General features: G+C 38.9%; 1 long non-coding RNA gene across 1 annotated transcript; it reads right to left on the bottom strand.

Moving 5' to 3' along the window:
* Positions 1–12,558: 12,558 nt before the first annotated feature.
* Positions 12,559–24,413, bottom strand: LOC124194370. The gene is made up of 2 exons (XR_006874751.1): positions 18,617–24,413; positions 12,559–13,832 (listed from the first exon to the last, which is right to left on the bottom strand). It is a non-coding gene; the product is annotated as an uncharacterized LOC124194370 (long non-coding RNA).
* Between the last annotated feature and the right edge of the window lie 505 nt (positions 24,414–24,918).

Below are 24,918 nucleotides of genomic sequence, written 5' to 3'. Positions count from 1 at the left end.
ATTCCAGTAGAAAGTTGTTGCGTCTTATGACATATCAACCAGGAGACAAACAATTTTCGTTTTCTTATATTCGAAAACAATTTGACTTTCGCAATCTCATCGCTATGCTACGGATGTCAGGTAATTCAACGTCGTAAATGTTTACATTCTCGGCTTCTTCCGGGGTAGCTGTAGGGCTACGCCTTCTTAGACTCACGCACCCGGAATACTTGGGGGCTGCACGTGAATTTTGAAAACGAGGGCCCTGCGTATAGTGTGAACGTGCAAACTTGCAAATCAACTGCACGGACGACCTTTGAAGAAAAAATAATAAAAATGAAAAAGAAAAAAACCCACACACCCACAACCAATCCTGTAGGATATGAATAATAAACATTTACCTGCTGCGCAACTAAAAATCTCTACGAGAGCTATCAGCTTTTGGTTAAACGATATTACGCGCGAAAAAAGTCCCAAGGTTACATACAACATAGAGAGTTAGCGTCGTCATCGCAGACATGAGATAACATTTTGGAACGAGTAGAACCAGTTTAGCATAAGAATTTCAAACGTCAATTCGTGTCCATAGATAAAAGATGTTGATAAATTGTTTTGTTTTTTTTGTTGTTGTTGAGGAAACTTTGCACCTGGTCATTTCTGCCATTACACGTGAAATTTGAGCAGAGTACACGCGCGTACCCAACTGGAAATGGGACCCCCGTGAAAAAAATCACGTCACTTTGATATTTGGCTTAAAGAAAAATAGATTTCTCTGCAGTTTTGTCATCTTGGTATGAAATTGTATGCAAATGGAGTGTTGTTGCTGATTGTTGTTTCAATCGCGACATTGAAGAACTGGTTAGTTATTTCAAGGCCGATCCAAAAGAAATCTGGGAGTCAGCTGTGTATCCCATCGCTCCAACCCGATAGACGGTTCTGATATTCTACTCTATCGAGGTCAGGTTATTTTTATGGCCCGTCTGCGATGCTGACGGGAACCTTGCTCAGTTTTTTTGCTCGCGGCCAACACATCTCTTACGTGTCTAGCCCAAGATTTTTCAACTTGCGTTGCGTCACATTTTGTTTTTATTACCACTGTCGCTAGATGGCTAAAAAGAAGTTGAAACTTCTACCGCTAGATGGCGTTTACTACAATTTTGAAACCCCAAATTGACGCAATATTCTTTTTTCCTTATTATCCAAATCGAAAGCCACAAGACTGATGGGCGCAGAACAACATTCGATAAAAATCGGGGCCCACGCACACAACAACAACAACAACAACAATCGAGTTTCTTCTGCCTATAAAAGGACTTGGATCAAACGATGGCCATTATAAAAAAGAATAAATAGTGCTGCGCAACGTCTGCTCAGCTGGTCGCCGTTGGGCGTTTGTGCGCCTTCCCCATTCACATAAGCCGCGCGCCGCTGTGGGGCTCGTGAAGACTCCTGCCACTCAAGGAATCAAGAATTTGAATATGTATAACCGAAGAGACGGAAGAAAGAAAAAGAAAAAAATGTTTAAACTAAAATAACGACAACATAATAATTCTCGCCTCAAGGTCGATTTTCGAGTGCTGCTGCTGCTGCTGTGGTGTAGGTTTTTGCTCGCAGTCAGCATAATAGTTAACGGATAATATAACGGCCGGTCAGGTTGTTTTTCTTTCTCCCAAAAAAAGTCGGACCAAGAAAAAAAGACATAAACTTTAAAGAAGAAGAAGATGGAAGGGAGAGAGAAAAAAAAAATAAAGCTAGAAGGAATAATAATAATCATTTTTTTTTTCTTTTGGTTTTTTTTTCTTTACGTTAACTCGTAAATCAGTCAAACCCGAATATAGCAGAGGAGAGTTTCCTCGAGGCTCAAAAAGCTCAGAGCGACGGCGCGATTACATTCAGCGTCGCAAAAGAAAATACCAAAAGCGAAAAAAAACCAAATATCATCACGAAAATGAATCAAATAAGTTCAATTTACAGATGATATTATGACATCAAATCTCCCACAAATCCAAAATTTATTTATTTTTTTTTTAATCCTCTAAAAACAAAATTTGCTGATATTAAATTCGGTGGGCACTATTATAGAACGCTGGTTTTCACTACAAAATGTTTTATATTTTGGCGACCGATATTTTTAGAAAAATAAAAGTAAAAATAAATATTTCCTGGGTATTTAATTTATTTTTGTGTGTGTGTGTGTTATTTTTCAAATTACAGGAAGAAAAGAAAAAAACAGCTGATTATTAGTATGGGAACTCGCCACGTAATGTTTAACGAGGTCTTGCGGTCTCTGCCCCGAGTTATTTTTTCCAATGTGCTGCTGGGAGAGAGAAGACGGTGACTGTCATAAATCGTCCATAGTCTTAACTTGTCTCTACGTGTATAGCTGTATTCCGTTACACCAAGAAACGTTCCTATGTAGGGAGGATCAAAATTGCCTTGGCATGATGTGCCAGATTATCCGCAGTTAAGGGAAAAATGCTTTTACACACAAAAACTTTTATTTCTTTTTCTTTCTTTGCACATAGTATCAAAAGTTGAGATAACATTTTTTTTTTTTTCAAAAAAGGATTTCGTCATTTCGGTTTGGGTTGATATACCCACCGTCGATACGATCGTTTTTTTCCCCCTTGGAAAAACAAAAAAAAAATCGCTTTTAGACGCGTGAGAAGTTGGATATACACAAGTTGATAAAACAAACTAAAACAAAAAAATAGAGAAACAATACTTTAAGGGCTGTTTGCCTTAATGGATGGAAATGACGGGTCCAGTCCACCCGAAAACAAAATTTCTCTCCCCCCCCCCAAAAAAAAAACTAAAACTAAACTCTTTTTTTTTTTTTTTCTTTTACAAGGTAGTATATAGACTCATCGTGAAAAAATGGGCGTTGCCAGGAGCGCACGCGGGATGTTGCTATGGCTGCAGCCCGGCAAAACGACACGTCTTTCATGTCTATACAAACCAACACAAGAAAGAAATTGGTAGGCTAGAAACCACAGTTTACGATCGTGCCCGGCTTGAAAGCCCAGCAGCAGCAGCAGCTCTCCCCCAAAAAAGTTTCATTTTCCATTTTTTTTTATTTTTATTTTTTCTTCTTCCCCCCTCTCTTTGTAATTATTGCAGCAACCATATTTTTCTTCTCCTTGTTACACCTAACTGTTGTGCCTATCTACAACGTCTACGTGTGTGTGTGTGTGTAAGTCAGACGCTAGTATTTAAATCGCTATAATAACACACTCGTTCCGCTAGACAATACACACTTTGAGAGAGAATATTTTTTGGTTGCCAAGGCAGAACACGTGAAAATACGTTCCAGTTCCGCAGGTTCTTCTTCTTTTTTGTATGTGTCGACAATTTATGTGTGGTGCAAGTCTATAAGAAAAAACTTGCATCTATACGGCCGGCGAGTTATGGAGGGGCACCGCCGCATCCTATACGATGATTATCACCAAGTCGACTCACTCGACTTGTGTGACTGGCATATAAAAACTGCACGATGAGCAGAGATCTATTACCTAACATGTAGTACTCGAAACGGGTGCTGCTCCGTCTTGTTCGTAACGATCGATAAAAAGTCGTTTCTAACATTCCTCCGGTAGAATTGTTTGACCGGTATAGTTTACGGGGGGGAAATTTATTTCGACTCTGAAACATTGGCCGACTTTTATAGTGCGCTGCATGTTAAAATATTGAACGTGGATTATCACGGAGAAAGGAATGAAGTTCACTTGTTAATTACATTTTCTTATGCAAATGGAGGGTATAGAATCAAACTTTTTATTTTTAATAATCATTTTTGTGAAAAAACAAAAATTATAATTTGTGTGTCTACCCGTTGACTCGGCAGGTAAAAAGCGATTGGGGCGTTATTCTTTCTGCTGGCGTCACGCAATGAATATTAAATGACCGTTCCGCAGCTCAAAGAAAAAAGGTCCCACAGCTTGCTAGCGAGCAGCGCTTATAATAATATTCTCTGGCCATTTGTCTCTCCCTCATCTTGTCCATTTCTTTACTTTTTCTTCTTCTTCTTCTTCTCTTTCTCAAATTTATTTTTTGATAAAAATAAATAAATTCGTGACACCATTTCTGTTTTACAGTTCAATTCCTTATAAATATGAACCCAGTTTTCTTTTTTCTTGAATCAAAAACAATTTTTTTTTATCTTTTTCTGTTTTTAATTTGCCCAAATGAGAGAATGTCCAGGCAGTTGGTGAATATATATATATAAGGAAGCGGTGATGACCGAGCGGATAACGACGACAAACACAAAAGAATATATAGAAATATATACGTGAGCAGGGAGTTTGATATGAACCGAGTTGGAAACCCGGGGCCGCTTGCCACGCGTTCCGTCACCGCCAAACGGACGGACGGACGTTCCAGACAAACGGCTTCAACTTGCACAGTGAAATTTTTATTTTATTTTTTGGTAGAAAAAAGAAACAAAAAAAAACTATTGTACATGCATAAACATGAGCCTTGTTTTCACATGCGCAACAACGACACTGTTGGTAGTACTGATAAAATGCTAAATGAAACGCGCTAAAATCAAATTGAATTTCCTGACCTGAATAAATAAATAAATAAAAACGGTCGGTTTTGATGATCATATGATAAACGCAGTTTATTTTATTTGGCGTTCCTCTTTTTTCTCTTTACTCAGCGGTATGTCGTTTATATAACTTCTTCTTCTTGGAATGGGGGGGGGGAAAGGAAAAGAAAATACATTTTTTCTTGAAAGATGATGGACGGCGATTGGAGCCGCCGAAACTCTTTTGGCCCTCACACACATTTTCGGTTCCCCCCGTCATCATTTTGATTTATATATTTTTTTCTTTTTTTTAAAAATAAAATAAAGATGGTGGTTGCTGGAGGGTAGGATTTTTCAGGAGTTTGATCTCCTATTTCTCAGGAAATTGATACACCACAAACTAACAACAATCTTTTCTTCGAATTTAACATTTTATATACAGCCATGACCTTTTCTGAAACTTTAAGCATTCGTTTAAATCAATTAAAGATAATCCGGAGCTGTTGTTATATAAGAGTCAGAATGGCCGGCAGTTCGCCCCACTTTTATAGAATTCTATTGTTTAAGAAAATTGCGTCTGTGTTGCACACACGTGAACCTTTTGTTATTACGACTGTTGAATCGCGTGAACGCACTTTTCGGGCCTACATCACCTGGCAACACCTGGCCGATTCTTTTGAGTGAGAGGGGAGGAAGTCTTCATTCACCGTTGGGGAAATTGAATTACAAACATTTGGCGTTTTCTTTTATTTTTTTTAATATAATAAAATATTTTGTTTGACCGGCCGACCACCAAAGATCCAAAGTATTTCTTTCTCTCTCTCAGTTTATTATATAATACCTGTCTGGCGACATACACACACAGTTGTATACATTTCCAACTGTTCCAAAGGGAGGAGGGGGATAGCCATTTGTGCCGTGTCATTCGATATCATTCGATAAAATAAAATAGAAGAAAAAACCTTCAAATGGTCCGTTTTTTTTGTTTGATTCTCGCGTACCCAAATGTTTGGCTTGTTTGATTCGTTTTATGTTTCACGTTTTACCCTTTTCTCCAAAAAGAGTCAAATAAGAAACACAATGGAGAATGATTTAGTATTCAATCTTCATCGTCTCTGTGTTTAATTCACCAATCGAGGAAACCAGAAGAAGAAGAAGAAAAAGAAAAAGAAGAAAAAGAAGTAGGAAAGAAAAATAAAAAGGGCACGTAACATGGGCCAAGTGAAAAATGGCTTTTCGACTTGGTTATTTATTAGGAGATGCCCACCCGGATTGTTTGTTTCTTTCTTACGTGGATTAGACACAGTATAGAGGGAATCTCTTGTGTCCTGCTGGCGGCTATTCAGAGCCCCGGCCACAGAGACGCCAAGACATTTTATTTTATTTTTTAATAAATAAAAAGGAAACAAAATTCTCTTTTTGACCCTTTTTCATTCCGCCCTAGTCGAATTTTGTGTTTAAAGCCAGAAGGCATTGTTGTGTAAGTTGATCCATCACGATTGACAATTTTGAGCGACATTTGTCATCATAGACGACCGACAATAACCAAAAATAATATTTTATTTTACACAAAAGAAAGGATAGTTAAATTGTAAAGAAAAAACAGGTTTTCATTTATTTAAAAAACAAAAATAAAATCAAACATTTTTATTTCCCCCTGACATATTCCTTATCTTTTTTCGTGTGTGTCTTTCTATGTCTATACTAAGTCAGAGTAAATATGCATTTTATTTGAGTTTAAAAAAAAAGAAAACCCTTCTGGGGTCTATTAATATAAAAGAAAATTGAGAAAAAGAAAAAAAAGGGAAACAAATGATGTGCTCTCTGTGTGGCGTGTCCAGGTTGCCTGATGTATTCTCTCTCCTTTGTAAATTTCACGTGTGTGTGTGTGTGTGTGTGTGTAGTGAGATGAGATTGTATCTATCGGTCAGATGATGGCATTGACCTCCGTCCCCTCTCACCGCTCACGATGACTTGAAACCAAACAAGTAAAAAAACCTAAACGAAAAGAATGGGACGCATTTAAATGTTTCGTCACGTATCACACGACGGAATTTTCCCTCAAGATATTCCAAATTAAATATCAAAATTTCCTTTTTTTTTCAATAAAGATATGCTATGAAAATTACATTTAAAAAAAAAAAATTTCCACCTTTTAACACCAATTTAATTCTACTCCTTCAAATGAGCAAAAGGGCTCAAAACGGTGGCGCGCGCGCTCAAGTCATTTCGAAAATTTTCTTTTCACGGTTGGGTTATTGCTGAAAAAATGTAGTAGATGTAGTATTTGAGACTGTTTTCCCTCTCGACACAAACTGTTAAGAGTAATAAGAAGAATGGAAAAGAAAAGAAAAGAATGGACAAAATTATTTATAGCGTCCTTTACTACACAATCATTCCCGTTTTTCTTTTGGGTTGTTTGTGTTGTTGCACTCCTCATTCACCATCTGTAAGACCCTTTTTTTTTTACTCCTCGGTTACGTCTCTACACACGTCATACATATATAAAACAGGAAAGAGACTGCTGCGGTCCCTTGCTGGCTGGCCCCAGCCATCATCATATCATCAGACAGGCCGTCAAGAAAAATAAAAAAATTAAAAAGGGGAAGAAGAAAAAAAAAAGAACGTCACACGGAAGAGGCCCGTCAGGATGAGGGGGATATATAAGAAAAGGGGTGGCCCCTTTTTTCTTTCTTATTTTAATATCAAAAGGTTAGATTTTTCGTCCTTTTTCTTTCTATATTAAATATATATAAAAGAAAAAAAAAAAGAAACGGGTTGAAATTATATACTCCGTTACACACACAACAGCAGCAGCAGCAGCCGGTGATGTAAGAAAAGGGGGGAGGGATATTTTCTCCCCTTCTTTTCTTCCTCTTTTATTTCGTCTGACAATTTTTTGACCACCACCATTTTTTTTTTTTAATTTTATTTTGACTAAAATTTTATCCTAATTCATAGAATATTTTAATTCAAATCGAGCCGAATTTACGATACAAATTCGCTGGGAAATTCCTCAAAATTTCTTTAAATTATAAAAAATTAATAATTAAAAAAAAAGAATTGTTTGATGTCAATATTTTCACCTTTTTTTTTATTTCCCTTTTATTCTTGTTAGTGAAAATAAAAAGTGTTTATGTGAGTGAAGAGAAGCGTTACGAAATCGATTTGAAAAGAATTCAAGCCCGCGAAGTAAAAAAAAGGGGGTGGGGGACTGTATCTAACGCAGTGTTTGTTGTGAGTGTGGAAACTTGTACTATAAAGGAGGACACGGTGAGTGTGTCATCACATCGTTAATTTACATCATAACGGTAAGAGCTCTCGCTATATCTATAGGGGAGAGATGAAAAACAAAATTTTAACCTTTTATAATTTTGTATTTTTCAAAAAATAAAAAGATGAAAGGGGAGAAAGACAAGAGAATCATCCAAGGAATTCCTGGAGGCTGTCAAAGGTGAGCATCGAAAATTGACGCAACATCTTCCTCCTCCTTAATAATATCGACTGGAAAATTCAAGTCGGCATTCTTTTGAGGAGTAATAAGAAAAAGAAGAAAACGGTTAGGATTTTTTTGTTAAATCATCGGCCACGTCCAACTGTCGTCCCCGATTAGGAAAAAGGAAATCCTGGTGCTTCTTATTAGAATATTATTTTACCCAAGAGTTTTTTCTATGTACAGTACAGCCAGCCGGGCTGCTGCTGCTGCTGCTGCCGTTACACGAAAAAGAATACGCCAACTCTAAAGGAACTCTAAAGGAAAAAGAAAAAATCATCTGCGGCTGGTGGGCGACCGCCTCATTGTTCCCCCACGAATTTGAATAGAGCATCGCATATCCGTGGGCAACAACAACAACAACAAACAGCACAAAAAGGGTTACACAACACCCTGTTACATGCATGCGCGTAGTAGTAGTAGTAGTAGTACGTCTTGGGCCTGCAGCTAAATTTCACTGAATATAATAGAAGGGGGAAAAAGAAGAAAGAAAGAAAAAGAAAAATGATGATTAGAATAAACCTTGTCTTCCTTCGTGTGTTTAGCTTCCTCCCTTATACTGTACATTGAGCAACAGATGGTAAGCATGCGCCTATATTCCAATTGACAAGCAGACTTTGGGCGGTTCTTTTTCTATTTCAAATTTCCCACCTTCTTCATTCGAATTTTCCCGCCAGATTGACCGATTCTGAAAAAAAACAACCCAAACCAAATGCAAGCCGTGTGTAACGAAACACGGGAAGTATTAAAAGTTAAGAGAGAAGACGATCTCTTCTGGTTTTCAGTGTCAATGAAACACTAAACTAGGCCTAGCTGCTGTACAGAAAGAAATCGAAAAACTAGGCCTCTGAAAAGGCTTGAATCTAAATAAAAGGAGAATTAAAAAAAAAGGGTTATATGCAAAATGGTACGGCCAAAAAATGAAAGAAGAAAAGAACCGGGTGGTAGAAGAATTGGAGGGACATGTGTGTCTATATAACCCCCTCCATACACATAGACAGAACCCCTTGGATTTTTTACACACACACAACAGACCGACTGAATGAAGTATTATTTTATTATAAAAGAAAATGGGAGGGGAGAGAGAGAGAGACGACAATCAGACCTAGAGAGAAAAGAGGGTCCGCTTGAAAAATTTCTTCTTCCCGCGCGCGTTGAATAATTTCCATCAATGAACGAACCGCCGCGCCGCTCTTCAGCTTTTGATTCTTCTCCATTTCGTAAAAGAAGAAAAAGAAAAAAAATACCCCCCGATGGTTTGCATAACAAAACGCCAACAAAACAAAAGCAGCTGAGAGGCAGCAGCACAGATGCAAAAAAAAAGGAAAAAAAAATATTTTTGGGGAAGAAGAAGAAGCGCTCGTCCATTCAATTAAACAAACAACAACAAATGCGGCTGATGAATTTAACCAGAAATTAAAAAAAAAAAAATATATTTTTCTTCACCTGGTGGCGACTCGTTCATCAAACGAAATGACATTTTTTTTTAGCCATCAAAAATTTGATTTTTTTGTACCCCCATCACACACCAAAGTGTCTCGAGTGTCACCAGCAGCCAAAGTGACACCACCCCCTTTTTCTTGGGGAGGGAAAACCTCCTGGGCAATCATCAGACGAAGAAAAGAAAATGAAATGACATTCAATTTTCGTAATTGCAGATGTTCATTTTCTTTTTCTTTCAATGGCCTCTCTTTTAAATGATATGATATAATGGCACCCCCTTGTGTGTCGCGCGTCACACACACACACGGAGGGAGAGAAAAAAAAAATGTTTTTAATTTTTTTTTCTGAAATTGTGAACAAACAAAAAATGTGGGCTGGTCTCATCATCTATACGTGAATTAAAATATAATACGTGAATGGAGGCCTATTATTCAACGCCCCTCAAATTTTTATTTTATTTTTTTTTCCTCCCCTAAAAATTATTATTTTTATTTTTTTACTTTACTTTACAGGAACAATATCATAATTTATATAACCCGTTATCTAAAATATAAATGCTGCCCACCGGTGTAAAAGGGTTGGCATATGCGTGCCCATCGTACCCAACATGTAGGCATCTAAATATTTATTACATTACAAATATATATATCTGGATGCGTAATCGAAATATTCTTAGACATGAGAGGGGCTCATAGATGAGGGGAATACTCACACACACAAGTTGAACAATAACAAAAACGGGAACAAAATGTTTTTATTCCGGTGATGATGCGCTCCCCCCCCCCCCCCTTGTGGTTGTCTTTGATCTATAAAATTTCCACCCCTTGAATATTCCAACATTTTTATTATTTCCAAATTTATTCTCTGTAAAAAAAAAGAAAGTCCTCCACGTTTGAATCGCTGATTCGACGAGTGTCATCATCGACTGTCATTCAAATTAAAAAATTTCATTCATTTCGACAATATTTTATTTCATTGGGGCGGTGAATTTTGAAAAACCCCCCCAACAAAAAATAAAGTTTCGTATGCAAATGAGTATATACGTAACTACGGGTACAACGGAGAAAAGGGGGGGGGGTTATAATGCGCGTCAACTTATTGATCGTGTGGCGTTGCCAGTGTGTGTCTGGTACTTAGAGCAAATGAGAAATAAGAGCCGAGAGAAAAAGAAAAGACTAAAATCAATACTTGCCGGTTGAAATTCAAATATATTTCCCATCGATTATTTGATAAGAAGAAAATTTTCTTTTTCCACCCTTCGTCTATACCATATAGCAAGTTCGTGATGTATCTCGCAATATATATCCGCCACCGAGAAGAAGAGATGATGAACTTGAGATTGTCTTTGAACAAACAAAAGGAATGCGCACACCCCCCGATGAGAGTAATACTACATAGATTCTCATCTGGCATTTATAATAAATCATCAAACGGTGGAGAAAGAGAGAGAAAAAAGGGGCGAATAAAAGAAGGAGCCAGATATTAATAAGGAGCCTATAGCTGCAGCCAGCTCAGTCGATATCAAATACTACTGCAGTGCACCAGTTTCTTTCACATTTTTTACCAATTTCCAAACATGAGGGTCTCAGTCTCTCTTCCACCCTTTTTTTTTTCTTTTCTACACAACATCCCTCTTAGACTTTTCTCTCTGTTCTCTCTAGCTCTCTATCCAGGAATAGGAGAATAGATTGGAACTCTAGACGGGCGGCGGCCCGGCAGCGACGCTTCCCCAATATTGGGATAGAGCCTCTTGACGGCGTACGACTTTCTTTTGTCGAACCAAAAATTATTGACAATTTTTCACGCACAGAAATTTTCGACTGGCCCAAAATCAAAAAGTGAAAAAAAGTCTGTACACACATCAAACGAAATGATGTATGAATAGCCGATAGACATTTTTAAATACTTGACGACGACGAGTATTATGTCAAAGAAGATTTACCAAGTCGCTTTGGGGCGGGAATTATAAACCGTGAAACATGAGAGAGAGAGAGAGAGAGAGAGTTTCCCCCGCCGTGCTCTACTTTAGACAAGTGAATCAAACAAAAAACCAGGGGGATACAGAAGAAAAAGAAGAAGGGCTCTTGTGTAATGTCTAGATAATGTACTAGACAGGACAGACACACACACACACAATGCGGCGGCATCTTCTTGTGTCTCGGCAGAGGAGCAATAACCCTTTAGTTTAAATTTCTTCTTTTGTCGATGATGGCAATCATCTGCATATATTTGGTTGGGCAGGGGGAGAGAGATATTGTGTGCGTGCGTCTTCCGCTCTCTTCCGCCGCTATTATTATTACATCTAATACGCTTCTTCTTCTTCTTCTTCTTCTATTGTCGTGTCATTCCACCAAGAAAATTGTTACCCAATCCCAAACGCTTTTCTTCTTTTTCCCTAGTCTGTTCGCATGCAACTTCCGCGCAGTAGACAACAATATTTCACCGCCTCCCCCTACTACTGCTGCTATACCCAATTGACGAAACCTCCCACATCCATTCTTCTCCCATTCAGCCCCCTTCTTTTTTTATTGTTCGACGTACGCGCATACAATTTAAATATGTAAATTTGTTTGGATGAAAAAATAATATTTTTTTTTTTTTTACTTACCAGTGCGCAACTCGAGTTGCGCAAGACGACAAAGATGGCGGCTGCCTCGGGGGGAGGGAGTTAAAAAAAAAGTGAAACGTTATCAAAGAATTTTCAGCTCTTCATTCAAAACGGTTGTCGACTCAATTATTGACGGAAGAATTCCAATCAATTATTCAAACGCAATCCGTCCCGCGCATTTCCACGAAAAAATTTAGTTGGGATTTAATCAATTGAGAGATCCCATCATGTCGCCAATCAGTTTCGATTCCACACACTAATCGAAGGCGACACATTTTCCCCGTTTGTCTACACGACAGACAAACTTAAACCCAAAAAGGAAAAACAAAAAAAGGAGGTGGACAACGCCGGGAAGCCGTACACGTAACATCCTCCCTTCTTTTTGAGTTGTGCATATACCATGGAAACTTAATCGGGACAACCGGGAAAGAATAATAATAAAAATAAAAAAAGAACAACTATATAGTCCGCCGTGTTTGAAGAATGAACCAATCAGAAAATCATGAATTCAAAAGAAACCTTATTTATTGAGTTAATATGTCAAACATCCAGACATGCATATTTCTTTTTCTTTGAGCGACGATTAATTATAAACAAAATGTATATGCAAATGTCTCACCCGTGTAATAATTTGACAAATAAAAGACGATGAATCGGAGACTATCGGATTGGCGTCGAGAGCACGGTATGAAGTTCCTACCAATCGACTTGAATTCAGTGACAAGACGTAGGAACTCTATACCTCGCTAGCGACACGTCACATCCATTCGACGACGATTTCAAACTGGAAATGAGAAAGAAAGAAAGAAAAGACACACACACACACAAGCACGAAGCTTATCGACCTGGGCCTACATATAGAAAAGAAACTGTTACTATGACGACACTTTTGGGACATTCAACTTGGGCGTCAAACTGTAGCCTCTTCACTCGTTCGATTGAGACAATTTTGTTCAAGAAATTTCAATGTATAAATCAATTGATTTGGATGTCGTCCTCACTGGGAGGTTCTCACCTATCGTTTCGGGTACTTGGTTATTCATTTATTCCTCCTACAAAACTAGAAATAAAATGTTTGATTTTTACTAGGCCTCCTAGAATCCAGCGCATGCTCTACTGTATGTACATTGTACCCTCAAAAATATCCTATCACCCCACCCGTTTTTCTGGCGTTATTTGGTAAAAAGGTGACCAATGGCTAGTGATAGATAGCTCCTCCTTCCACCCACCGATCGATCCCCCCCCCCTCTTTCAATATACACGTAGGCCTCCTTCTTCCGGAAGAGGGGTAGGTCTAAAAATGGGGTGGTATTATCACCCACCAGAATGTATGTGTGTGTGCTGTACCTATACGGAAGAGAAAAAATGGGATTCGCGTATTGGGTGGCATTGGGGGCGAAATGGGGATAAAAAAAGGAGGGTTGGGTGGCCTCAACCAAAAAAGGGACCCGCCCCAATCAATACATTTTATGTCCCCACACACACACACACACACGGCGACACACGCAGCCAGTGACACACATTATACGAGAGAAAAAACCGGATGGCTGGAATGATTTCACTTGAAAAAATTTCAAAAAATAAACTTGAATTGAATTTGTTGTTTTGTTTGAAATAACGACGTGAGCGTCGCAGTTAGGAGCCAATGTCACGAAGTTGACGGGATCGAGTTGTTGGCCTTGGGTGCAGATTTTGAAACGAAACATCCAAATAGAGACACACAACTTTCGTTTTGTTCCCAATTCCATCCGTTTTCCCACAGATTGGCGGGCGTAAACAATCTGGAATAAATCAAATCAAGAAAAGAAAAATAATCAGCATCAACAATCGATATCGTCATTAGATTCTTAATAAGCCCATAAATCCTGCGTGATAACAAGGGTCAATCCTATACACGCCAAAATGGCGCAGAGTGCGACTATCAATATCCTAAACATTTCTTCTATCTTATTTTTACGTGTGTTGGATCCTGACCAAAAAAGAAGAAACACAAAAAATCTTTTCGAGGTACAAACGTGAGGAGGTGACCTTGACCGCCCCATCTACGGTCTGTCGTCACGTCCCGGCAAACAAACAAATAAAAGGAGCCATCGACTAGAAGAAGAAGAAGAAGAAGAAGACGGGACCGTTGGCGTGTTTAATCTACAATATCGCCGGCTTTCCCACTTTTTCGACCGACAAACTTTCTCAAAGAAAAAAAGAAGAAAAATAATAAAAAAAGGCTTACATACATAAATTTCGATATGTCAAGAGTCTCCCCACCTTATCAGTTTCTATCACGAACGAGAAAAGTCTCCAAAAAAGTTTACATTTCTTTTTTCGAAGGCCCAGCACTTTGAAATTCAAAAACGACGAGACAAGAAGAGAGAAATATCCAAAACTTTTTCCTTTCGATTCGTTCCGTCTCAAAAAAGTTATATTTCTTTTTTCGGGCTGATGGAGTCCCCCCATCCGTCACGCCGTATCCGACCAGTTAAACATTCTCCCGCAAGATTCTTCAAATCTTTCGAAAAGGTTCAAAACAAGTTGGGGCTTGCCAAAAAGAGAAAGAATATCCAGTCAGTAACATTGAATTGTTAAGGCCAATTCGATTATTCCGATTCGATTTCGACATTTGCATACGGGACAGGTTTTTTCACGATGGCGACTGGGGTCCAACTAAGACGTGGAGGTGATTAAAAGACCCCCGAAGGACAAAATTATCATCTCGTTAAAGAAAGAGAGAACTGGTTGCAAGCGGCGACTCAAATCGGCGCACTACACGCAATCGGGAAAAAACTAAAAAGAAAAACTAACTCATTCAAAATCATTTGACATAAATTCAACAACTGTTTAGCGATTCTTTATAAGATGCTCACTTGGACAATTGACAAAAGTTAGACGGCCAAAAGGAACAAAAATTTAAAAAAAGCCGTTCGATTGGTTCTAGTCCGCCATTTTGTTCGTTCGTTTCTATGGCAACCATCCGATCGTGTGGTGGTTGGGGTTTCCAGCTGGATGAGGGGGGGAGATCCTCCAACACAACCCAAGTTAGCCCCCCATCAGGCCACTGCATCCCAACTGCATGAAGCAGAGGCATCAAATTACTACCCCGGCGCTTCTATTCAATTTCTGATAAATCTAAAAAACGAATGTATGCAGACGAGCCAAAGGGGTACGTACGTAGTACGCACACACAAACTCATCATCATCCGCCGTGCGGACGCCATTGTCTAACCCTTCCCCATATCACCCCAGCCTTGATCTCTCTCTCTCTTATGTAAACGGAATGGGGAGACTCAAAAAGAGTAAGTTCCTTTCTCTTATATATTTATCGATCCAGGATCGGATGGATGGATGGATGGATTTTTATCCAACCGAGGGCAGACCACGTTCCGGGGGACGTGACGACCGTCGACAGAAGGGTTGTTACGTACTTGGAAACAAAAGACACGAAATTTTAACTTTTTCTTTTCTTTTTTAAATCGAAATCAAACGGGAGAAAAGTCTAAAATCCTTAATGCGGTGGCTGTAAGGGGGGGGGGGGGGAGGCTCGGATTACGTGATGGGGGGATTTTTTTATTTTTAGAAACAGTGAAACAAAATCTCAAAGTTGTGTGTGTCACATTTTGTGTATACCTCCCACACTTTTTCTGTCCCGAATTACTATTTTTGGGTGTCGTGATGGCCGTTCGGAAATATTAAAGAGAACAACCTGTCAGTTACAGAAGCGCTCTCTCTTTAGATTTGTATCCGTAGTTGCAATTCGTTTTGTAATGAGTTATTCAAACATCTCTATCTCCTTTTTGAAAGAGGATGGCCCCCTATAATATCCCTTGGCCTAAATGTAGACGGAGGCCTACCGTTGAGACGGTGATGAGGATTCCCGGCAGGAGGGCCCAGTCCAGGGAGTCCTCACCCAAAAAACAATTGAAAGATTGATTCAAAACGTGTCAGCTCAAATACTCGTTACAAAAAAAAACAAAGGTCACACAAAACTCAATTCTCCTCGAACAAAGCGAAATTCTAATGCGCAATTTTTGGTTTAACACGGCGACCAAATGAAAAACGCTGGTCAAACTGGAAATTGCACCCAGCTCGCCAAACTCGTTTTAAAAAAAAAACCAACAAATAAAAATCAAGGACCCCAGTAATAACAAAACAAAACTACGTTTCAACTATACTTTGTTCCATTCAATTTTTTACTTTTTTTGGTTTTAAGTTATTTGTTTCACCGTGGCCAGAATTTAAAAATGAATATTATGGTTTTCGTTATTTTTACATGTTAAGTGCGTAAAATTCCCCGTCAGTCTTACGTAATTGAAAGGGACAAAAGACAGGAGGTCTGGTGATTTTTTGTAACCCTCGGAGCAGCCCAGACTTGTGTTGTAGCTGTCGTGAATCATTTGACAAGAGAAACAGAAAAATAGTTATGGCCAGTTGCCCAAAGGCAAGAAGAAAAAAGGAGGGGACCCAGGAGCAGCAGACGGGAGACGGGCATAGTGACGGACAGGCCGGCTGATGGACGGTGAAAGTGAAATCAGAAAAAAAAGGAGAAGTTAAGTTTGAAAAAGAAAAAGCGCGTTAGAAAAAGAGAAAATGTGTGTTCTAGGCCCATAGGGGTCACACGGACATGTCATGTCCGTGATATTAAAAAGCAAGCTAGGCCTCTTCTTTTCTCTCTCTCCCCTCTAAATAAAATGGACACAGGTAGACGGAAGAAATGAGATTGCGTCAGTCTTGCGTGCCGACCCTACTCCTCCTCCTCTTCTTGTAGAGACAAGCAATAAACCAAGGCAATAACTAGTTCCAGGCCTACTTCTCTCAGACCACATGACTATGATTAAACCTTTTTTTTTTTTTGAAATTTTCAATCAAACTCTCGATTTTCTTTTTAAAAACCGACGGCTGTGAAATGTGTCAGAAAAAAAAATATTTGGAGAGAAAAACAAAAAAACAAAAAAAAATGTTTTCGGAATATCTAAGGCAGTTTGATTGTAATCGGTCCCCTAAAGAAGAAAAATGACTGGGATGTTTCTTATTCTTTAAAAAAAATATACTATATTTCTCGTACATAATGGCGGGAATAATAAAAGAAGAAGAAAAAAAAAATAAAATAAAAAGATAGAATGTGTAATGGCCCTTCAAGGCCGACGGCAACAAGACGCGCCCTATCGCGTGATGAGACGCTCTCTCTCTAACGCAGACTGGCTTCATTTGCATATCGTACTAAAAGAAGAAGAAGAAGTCTTAGCTGGTAACAAACACATACTACTTGCTGAGCTGCCTATATTCCGTCTGTTTCTTCTTGGCTCCCATCTTCGTCCGTCTATACTATTCCGCACGTGCAGACACAAAAACCTTCGCTCCGTTTCGAATAAATAACCATTCGGACCGTCGGGCACTTTCTGCCTAGGAGAAACATTAGGATCGTAACGGGTTACACAACTCAACTTGGTTTTTTTCGGTTTTTTTCTTCTTTTCTTTTAAATTTAACCTTGGGGGGAATATTCAAATACTTCAACTATTTTTACGAAACGAAATGCCGCAATGGAAAAATAACTTGGGCGAATGGATTTTGGTATGTAGCGCAACTAATGGAAAGACATTTCGAGTGATGAAAACGTGTCGTTTTTCTGCTGCCCCGGGATTTTTTTGAAAATATTTATTTGAAATAAAAGAAAAAAAGAAACAAAACGAGCCATCATTTTGTCAAGCACTGGAGGTGGTCCTTTTTCGATATTTATCGCATTTCAACTAGAACGCGACGAGTTTAAAATTGTTTTTCGGAAGGGTAATTCTAAGGTTTCTCCGTACATTTTTATTAAGACACAACATCTGCTGCTTCTTCTATCTAAATAAAAAGAAATCCCCCATCGAAAAAAAGACGAAGAAATCTAAATCTTTCTTTAAAAAATAAATTTAAAAAAAAGTTTTCGAGGTCTTGAAACACTAGCAGACTCGTCGTCTCTATAAGGTCCATCCACTTTCTCTTTTATTTTTTCCATCTTCTTTTTTCTTGCCTCACAGCGCCCGATTACATTTCGTTCCCTTTTCTTTCCATTTCAAGAATTTTTTTTCCCCTTTTTCAGATTTTTATTTCATTTTTCCTTCTTTTTATTACGTGATTCGTAAATGCGAGAATCTTCTTTAAAATAAACCGAGTCGTAATTTCGGTAGAAAAAAAAATTTCCCTGGCTCGTAAAAAAATCTTTTTCCTATTTTTTCCCGACACTCTCACAAGTAAAAAACTGTTCAAATAAAACCCGGCGACACTCACGAAAGGGGGAAAAAACGGTCGTGTACGTACACACAACGGCATCTAATGATGCACACACGAACGGTCGGTGTACAACAACAACAAAAAAAGGCACTTTTGAGTACAACTTTACAACATATCGCGTCACCATAATATTACCTAATTATTATTATAGCCCTCGACTATGTTTTACATTTCGGTAGCGACTTGTATCTATTTACACTAGTCAATTTCCCAGAAATTCCAACATTTTCTTTTCGACACTGTGAACCATGAAACTTGTTTGAAATAAAAAAAATTTAATTTTGGGACTTTTTTGTTACATACCTGGTTAATTAAATTAACACAAATTGGTAGAATCGAGTCGAAATAAATTTCTAGACTCTTGCGCCCGGAGCGTGAAATATCTTCTTGGTCTTGTGGGGAGGGACAATTTTGGGAGCGAGGTTTTTCTCTTATTAGATAACCAAATAAAAAGTTGTTTGTTTTTTTGTACAAACTGAAGACACTTGAACTTAAATGACATGCCGATTATCGACTGACCAAATGTTGAACCCCCACCATCTCAAGTCAACAATTTAAAAATAAATAAAATTTCGAATTTCTTTGACGACTTTTGAAATTGCAAATTGACAAAAATCTAATCTTCCCACCCCACTTAGACACTCGACAAATATTTACATAAAACAAAATAAATAATTTTAAAAATAAAATTTACAAAAAATCGTCAAAGTTTTTTTTTTTTTTGTTTTGTTTTTCAATTTAAAAATAAAAAAAATAAATAAAAAAAAATCGGCGGGAGCAGCCGAGTAAAGGGAGAGAGTCCGTCTCGGTCGGGAACTGGCTGATCACTGACGACCGCGGCTGCGATGATCCACTTGAAGGCCTTTTTCTCTCTCTCTCCTTTGCCTCCCTTTTGAGCCGACCGTCACCACCCTCTCTCACCCACCGCCACCACTGCACTACTCACTGTAGACCATACACGCATGCATGCATATATACCAGAAGGGATGGATAGAGAGAGATAGGGGGATATCAAACATGGAAAAGAAGAGAGGCTCAACCCAACCCTTCTCCTACCACCTCCTCCTGCGGCGTTAAGAAAAAAAAGAAAAAAGATGGCTGCTGCTGTTGCCGTGACAGAGAGGATATCAAACTACACCATCCGTCAAGAAAAGCGAAACTCTCTTTTTTCAATAGGAAACGAAGGGGGGATCATTCAAACGGGGCTCCTAGTTTAGCCACGCCCAGTTGATCGACTTTTCACAAGGGACCCGCACACTAGGCAATGGGGGCGGAGTTTTGATTCAACCTTTGCTCGACTCGGCATTGGTCCGCCCGACGACCCTCACCCGGTTGACAGGCGAATGGGGTGGAGTTGGGCGCGCCAACGACGGCGGCGCTGCATCCCTCACACACGCCAAAAAGAAAAAAAGATAAAAAAAAAGTCTTCCTTCTTTTTTCTTCTACTTCTTCCAGCAGTTGTTATATAAGGAGGAAGAATATATTTGAATTTCAATTTATACAAAAGAAGCTAGTTGCTGCTAGCTGCAAAAGGGGTAAGAAACGGAATCCTCCAACGGTTTTTTTTCCTCCCGTCTGCCGCCCCACCCCGACAGACGAAGAGAAAACATTTTCTTTCTCTCTCTCATCGGCCTGTTTTTGGCATTCAAATGAGATAAAAAGCTGTGCGCGCTCCGACGTGAAAACGTGTCGTTATTTTCTACAGGCGGCCCGGCTGTTGGGGTTACCAAACACAGCACCAGCAGACTCTTGGAGGTCGTCCCCCTCCCTATGGCAAACTTGGCAAGTCTCTCTCGTCTTCTCAAAGCGCCAAACGGGCGGCCCTTTTTTAATTCTTCTTTCCTTTACAACCTAACGTCAACGTGCAACTCTTTTTTGCTTCTCCCGAAAATATTACACAAGAAGAGACGAGGGAAAGAAAAACCGGTTTTCCAATCGAAAATCAATGGGGTTCTTTTTTCACCTCCTCCCACTTGGAATAAACAAAATTCACGTCATTGCAAACCAAAATTGTGACCTCATTCATTGATGGTATGAAACGGAAACTTATTATTTTATTTGGGGGGTTTTAATCAATTTAATATCCGTTCGAGGGTATCGTCAACTAGGGGAGAGAGAGATTTATGACAAGTATTTTTTGTTTAAACAGTTGCTACTACTGGCCGGGCGTGCGTAATATTCACTCACGAAAATGGACGAACGACCAAAAGGGTGAAAGGGAATCTTTTCTCCTTTCCTTTGAATTTCATTTGTGAATGAAAATATAAAGAGGAAGTTTATATACGAGCACAGGCGTGACTGGGTCAATTCAGTCACGAAATTGTTCAACTGCTGCACGGTCCAGTTTATACAGACGCAATGCTCTTTTTTCTTCTTCTCCCTTAATAAATCTCAAAGGAAAAAATTACCCAACACTCGACATCATTTTAAAAAAAAAGAAAAATCGAAAGAAACAAAAATAATTCGTTTTGGAAAAAATAAGTTTAAAAGGGGGAGATGATGAGGACGAGGGTTCATTTGCATATCACAGCTGCTGTCACACACAGTTCTTCCATTCCCTTGATTTTTTTTTCTTCTTACTATTTATACACACACACACACACACACACAAGAGACACTCTTTCTTCACGGCTGGGGTCTCTCCGCTCCATCAGGTTCGATTATTCCATGTTCAAACACAGGCGGAGAAAAAGAAAAAAAGAAATAAAATAAAGAAAAAAAAAAGGAAAAATAATTTTCAAAAATAATTTTAATAGCAGCGCGCGCGCCACGTTTAAAAACAAAACCAAAAATTCTCTCGTGAGCAAAAGCCCCCCCTTCCACCCGAATGGTCGGTTTCCTATCTATACATTTCTAAAACGCGTGAAAGAAAAAAGAAAAGAAAGAGAAAAAAAAGGGAAAAGATAGGAGAGAGATCGGTAGGATTGATGGAATGTCAACGAGGAACACGAGATCCTCGTTAAGGCACAACAAACCCAGAGCTTTTTTTTATCTTGTCGTCTCTCTCCCCACTTTTTCTTCCTTGTGCATTTTTGATCGCCGGTCCCCCTCTCTCACCATATTCACCTTGATGCCTTTTAAATCTTCTTCAATTCAATTTTTTACTCAAATACCCCGCGCTCACTTTTTTGTATCTACAGCTGCTGTGCTATGGTCGTGTTTTCCGCACGATCCTTACAAACAGCAGCAAGGATTTCTATCTAGGCCTAGCCATCGGGGCTCGAAAAGACAGATGGAGAAGGCGTCCAACATGAGCGCTCATGTGCCGTGAATACGTGCACAACTGACACATTTCGATGCTAATCTTATGGCGTGTACTGTTGGCTGCCGCTAGTTACTGGGCATTACACGGTCGGTGGCTTCCTAGTCATTATTATTCCCGTGTGTCTTTTTTTTTCTTTTATTTCAAATTCACCGCGCATTTTTTCCTTTTCGAACCCCGTTTTTATGCCTATGTCAACCGAAGATGGAGACCCCTTCGTGTTCCAGAAGAAATAAATATCCACACATGACCATTTTTGGAAGAGGGAGCTCTTGGACTCGATTCACCGTGAATTTGTCTGCAACCAAACTAACGACATTTATTTTACTTTTTCAAGATATTCTTTTGGTCAGGAATTTTTGTCTTATAAGGACTCGAGTCATTTTTAGAATTTTCCTCTTCATTTTTTTTTTTTTTTTTACTTTCCCGCTTCTTCTATGAATTCAATCAAAGTCAAAATAGTCGACAAAACTACCGAACGGGTCAACAAAGTTAAAAAAATAAAAATAATCAAAAGTCGTCCTTTTTTTCTAAACAAATAAACTGGTATCACAAACTTGTGTGACGAGATCGACTAAAAACAAAAAAATAAAAAAACCTGTAAATTTTATTTTATTATTTTTTTGTTTTTGAATAAATAATAACAGCAGCAAGCAACAAGGAACTCGGTAGCCCCTGGAGCGGCAACAACATTCAGATATCTCTAGTATAGATGTTGTATCTATATATCCCCAGTAGAGTAGAAACAACTACTAGGCGACAACAACTCTACTGGCTACTTAAAGAAAAAAATAAATAAATAAAAATACACACAACTAGCCTACAAACGCGCAACTGAAATATTATTACATTGTACCGTGGTGGACCGGTAAAGAAAAATAAGGGGGAAACATATACAAGAGAGAGATGCCTTAAAAGATGTAATCAGCAGCTCATCACCGGCGGGTTAAATCTTTTTGTAAAGAAAGAGAAAATGTAACGAGAGAGAGAGAGGAAAAGTTTCAACAAGGTTGGTGGAGTCGAAGAGTCAAAAAGTCGGCGGGATTCTCCTAGTTTTCATAATTATGCCTACTGGCTTGGCTCATTCCACTACACACAACATTTCAACTACTTGTGTTCCTATAAAGTTGGACTAGTCTACTTTTCCTCGCAGGATTCGTTAGAATTTTAATTGATTTTTTTCTGAAGATAACACATACACTTGAAAAATTTTAGGTAAATATTTTAAACAACATTTTCCAAAAATATTTCAATTAAAAGTGCCAATTCTCCGTACACAATATTCGAAAGAGCTACGCCATTAGATTGTTTCAACAACAACAAAAACCAAGTGATAAAAATAAAGAAATCACGAGTTCTCCTTCACTGTAACCGAATCAAATTCCCCCAGAAAAAGAAAAATGGTCGGCGACACCGAGTTCCGTTGTTGGCTCCTGATTACGCGGCAAATAACATCACGTTTGATTCGTTCATCGTACAGTAATAAAGAAAAGAAAAAGAAAAAAATACGGTCATCACATGCGCGTGTACACAATCCATGCTCGTTGGCAGTCAGTTTTGTACATTACAACAAAAAAAATAATAATGGAAAGCTCAAAGTCAAGATGCCGGAGATTCAGGGCTCGAATAATTCAGTCATCATGTCATGTAATTCTTTTTTTTTATTTTGTTCCCTCTTTTTATTTCTTATTTGAGTTGCTGCTTTTTCGTGGTTGGTTGCGCTAGATGTTGTGTAGTAGTAATAGTAGTACGTAATAACAGAATAGGATGCCCAGAGTCTGCGGGGCACAACATCTCCAGGCCCGGCGCATGCGGGCTCTTATCATCTTTTTCTCTCCAGTTTAGATTTTTATCCAAAACCCATTCATCCATCATGGCCGCCCACGCACGGTTCTGAAATAATAATTTCATTCGCAGTAGTTGTTTCTATTTTTTCCTTCTTTTTAAGGAAATACTATTCTCCTCCCGGTGGAATTTATCCCGCGTGCAGAGATTACACAACGCTCCGAAACGACCCTATTAGTTGCAAAGCCTCTTATCGTCTTTTAATCTTTTTCGATCATCTGCGTAGAACTGATCAAATATTTGAGACGATACCGAGAAAAAATACAAATTGAATCGAACGTTTTAGGCCAATAATGCATCACAAAAAGGAATCGGGGCTCCACCCACGCCCTGGAAATCAACCGCGACAACTGCGCAGACGCGCACCCGCCCTTTTTTTTCCGAACCCCACGGCCGAATTAAAAATAAATCTATTTCCAAATACATTTAAAAAATCAACCAAATCATTTTCAATTCAAAACGTAACGCTCCACCATTCCCTACGGAGAAAGAAAAAAAAATTTCATTCAAGAAAAGAAGGAAAATCAATTCAAAAATCGTCGACCGTCTAGATACATAATGCAACGTTTCATCCATTTCATGGCGTAGACATTGAAACATAAATAATAAAATTCAAACGACGTCAGCAACGGCGTATTCCCACACAGGCAAAGAACGTCGTTGATTGGGCGTTCAAATATTTCATCTGCATGTCGAAAGAAAATCAAGAAAGGAAAAAAAAAATTCTTTCACTGTAGAGATGGGGAAGGGATCAATCTACATGTATGCAAAAGCGTCGCCGTCGTCCGCCCTTCACCTACCCACACGTACCCCTGGGTTTCCCACGTTATCCGATAAAGGGTTGGCTGGCATTCCCACACACTACTACTACTACTACTACTCCCCATTTGCATATTATAGTGTACGCGTCATCTCTTCATCCGCCATCTTTTTCCTTCAGCAGATCATATCGAATACGATCAAAAAGGGTTACGTAACCCAAATAAAATGGGCACCCCCCCCCACCGCCACCCTTGAAGCGCGTCCCCCCCCCTATGAAAAAAAAAAAAATTTCAATAGAAAAATCTCACCCCCCCCCCTCACACACAGCCTCCCTTTAGTATAGCAATGTATGCAAAAGAGAGAGGGTTACGTGTGTATCGCGATCTACTTCTTCTGACTACTACATCTGCATATTATATGCAAAGGCGTCCATTAATGAGAGCGTGAGAAACCCCCTACACACCACCCGGTTGGGGGATCTCCCCTCCCTTTACATGTGATGTCATTTTGATTATTCACCCCCCTCGGTGTAGGGGATCATCTCGGTTGAGCATCTCTTAGACACACACACCTGAAAAGATTTTTTTTTCTTCTTTGCCAGTAAAAAAAGAAAAAAAAAAAAAAGAAAATTCCCAGTTTGATTGTGTACATTGAATTTCACAAGAAGACGATCATTATTCATCACCCCACCCTTAAAAATAGCGTTGATTCACGCCATTGTTCAATACAAAATTGT

Source organism: Daphnia pulex, chromosome 5 (assembly GCF_021134715.1).
Source record: "Daphnia pulex isolate KAP4 chromosome 5, ASM2113471v1".
Classification (NCBI taxonomy): domain Eukaryota; kingdom Metazoa; phylum Arthropoda; class Branchiopoda; order Diplostraca; family Daphniidae; genus Daphnia; species Daphnia pulex.
Note: the sequence above shows the minus strand (reverse complement) of the source record. Positions and strands in the feature narration are given on the sequence as shown.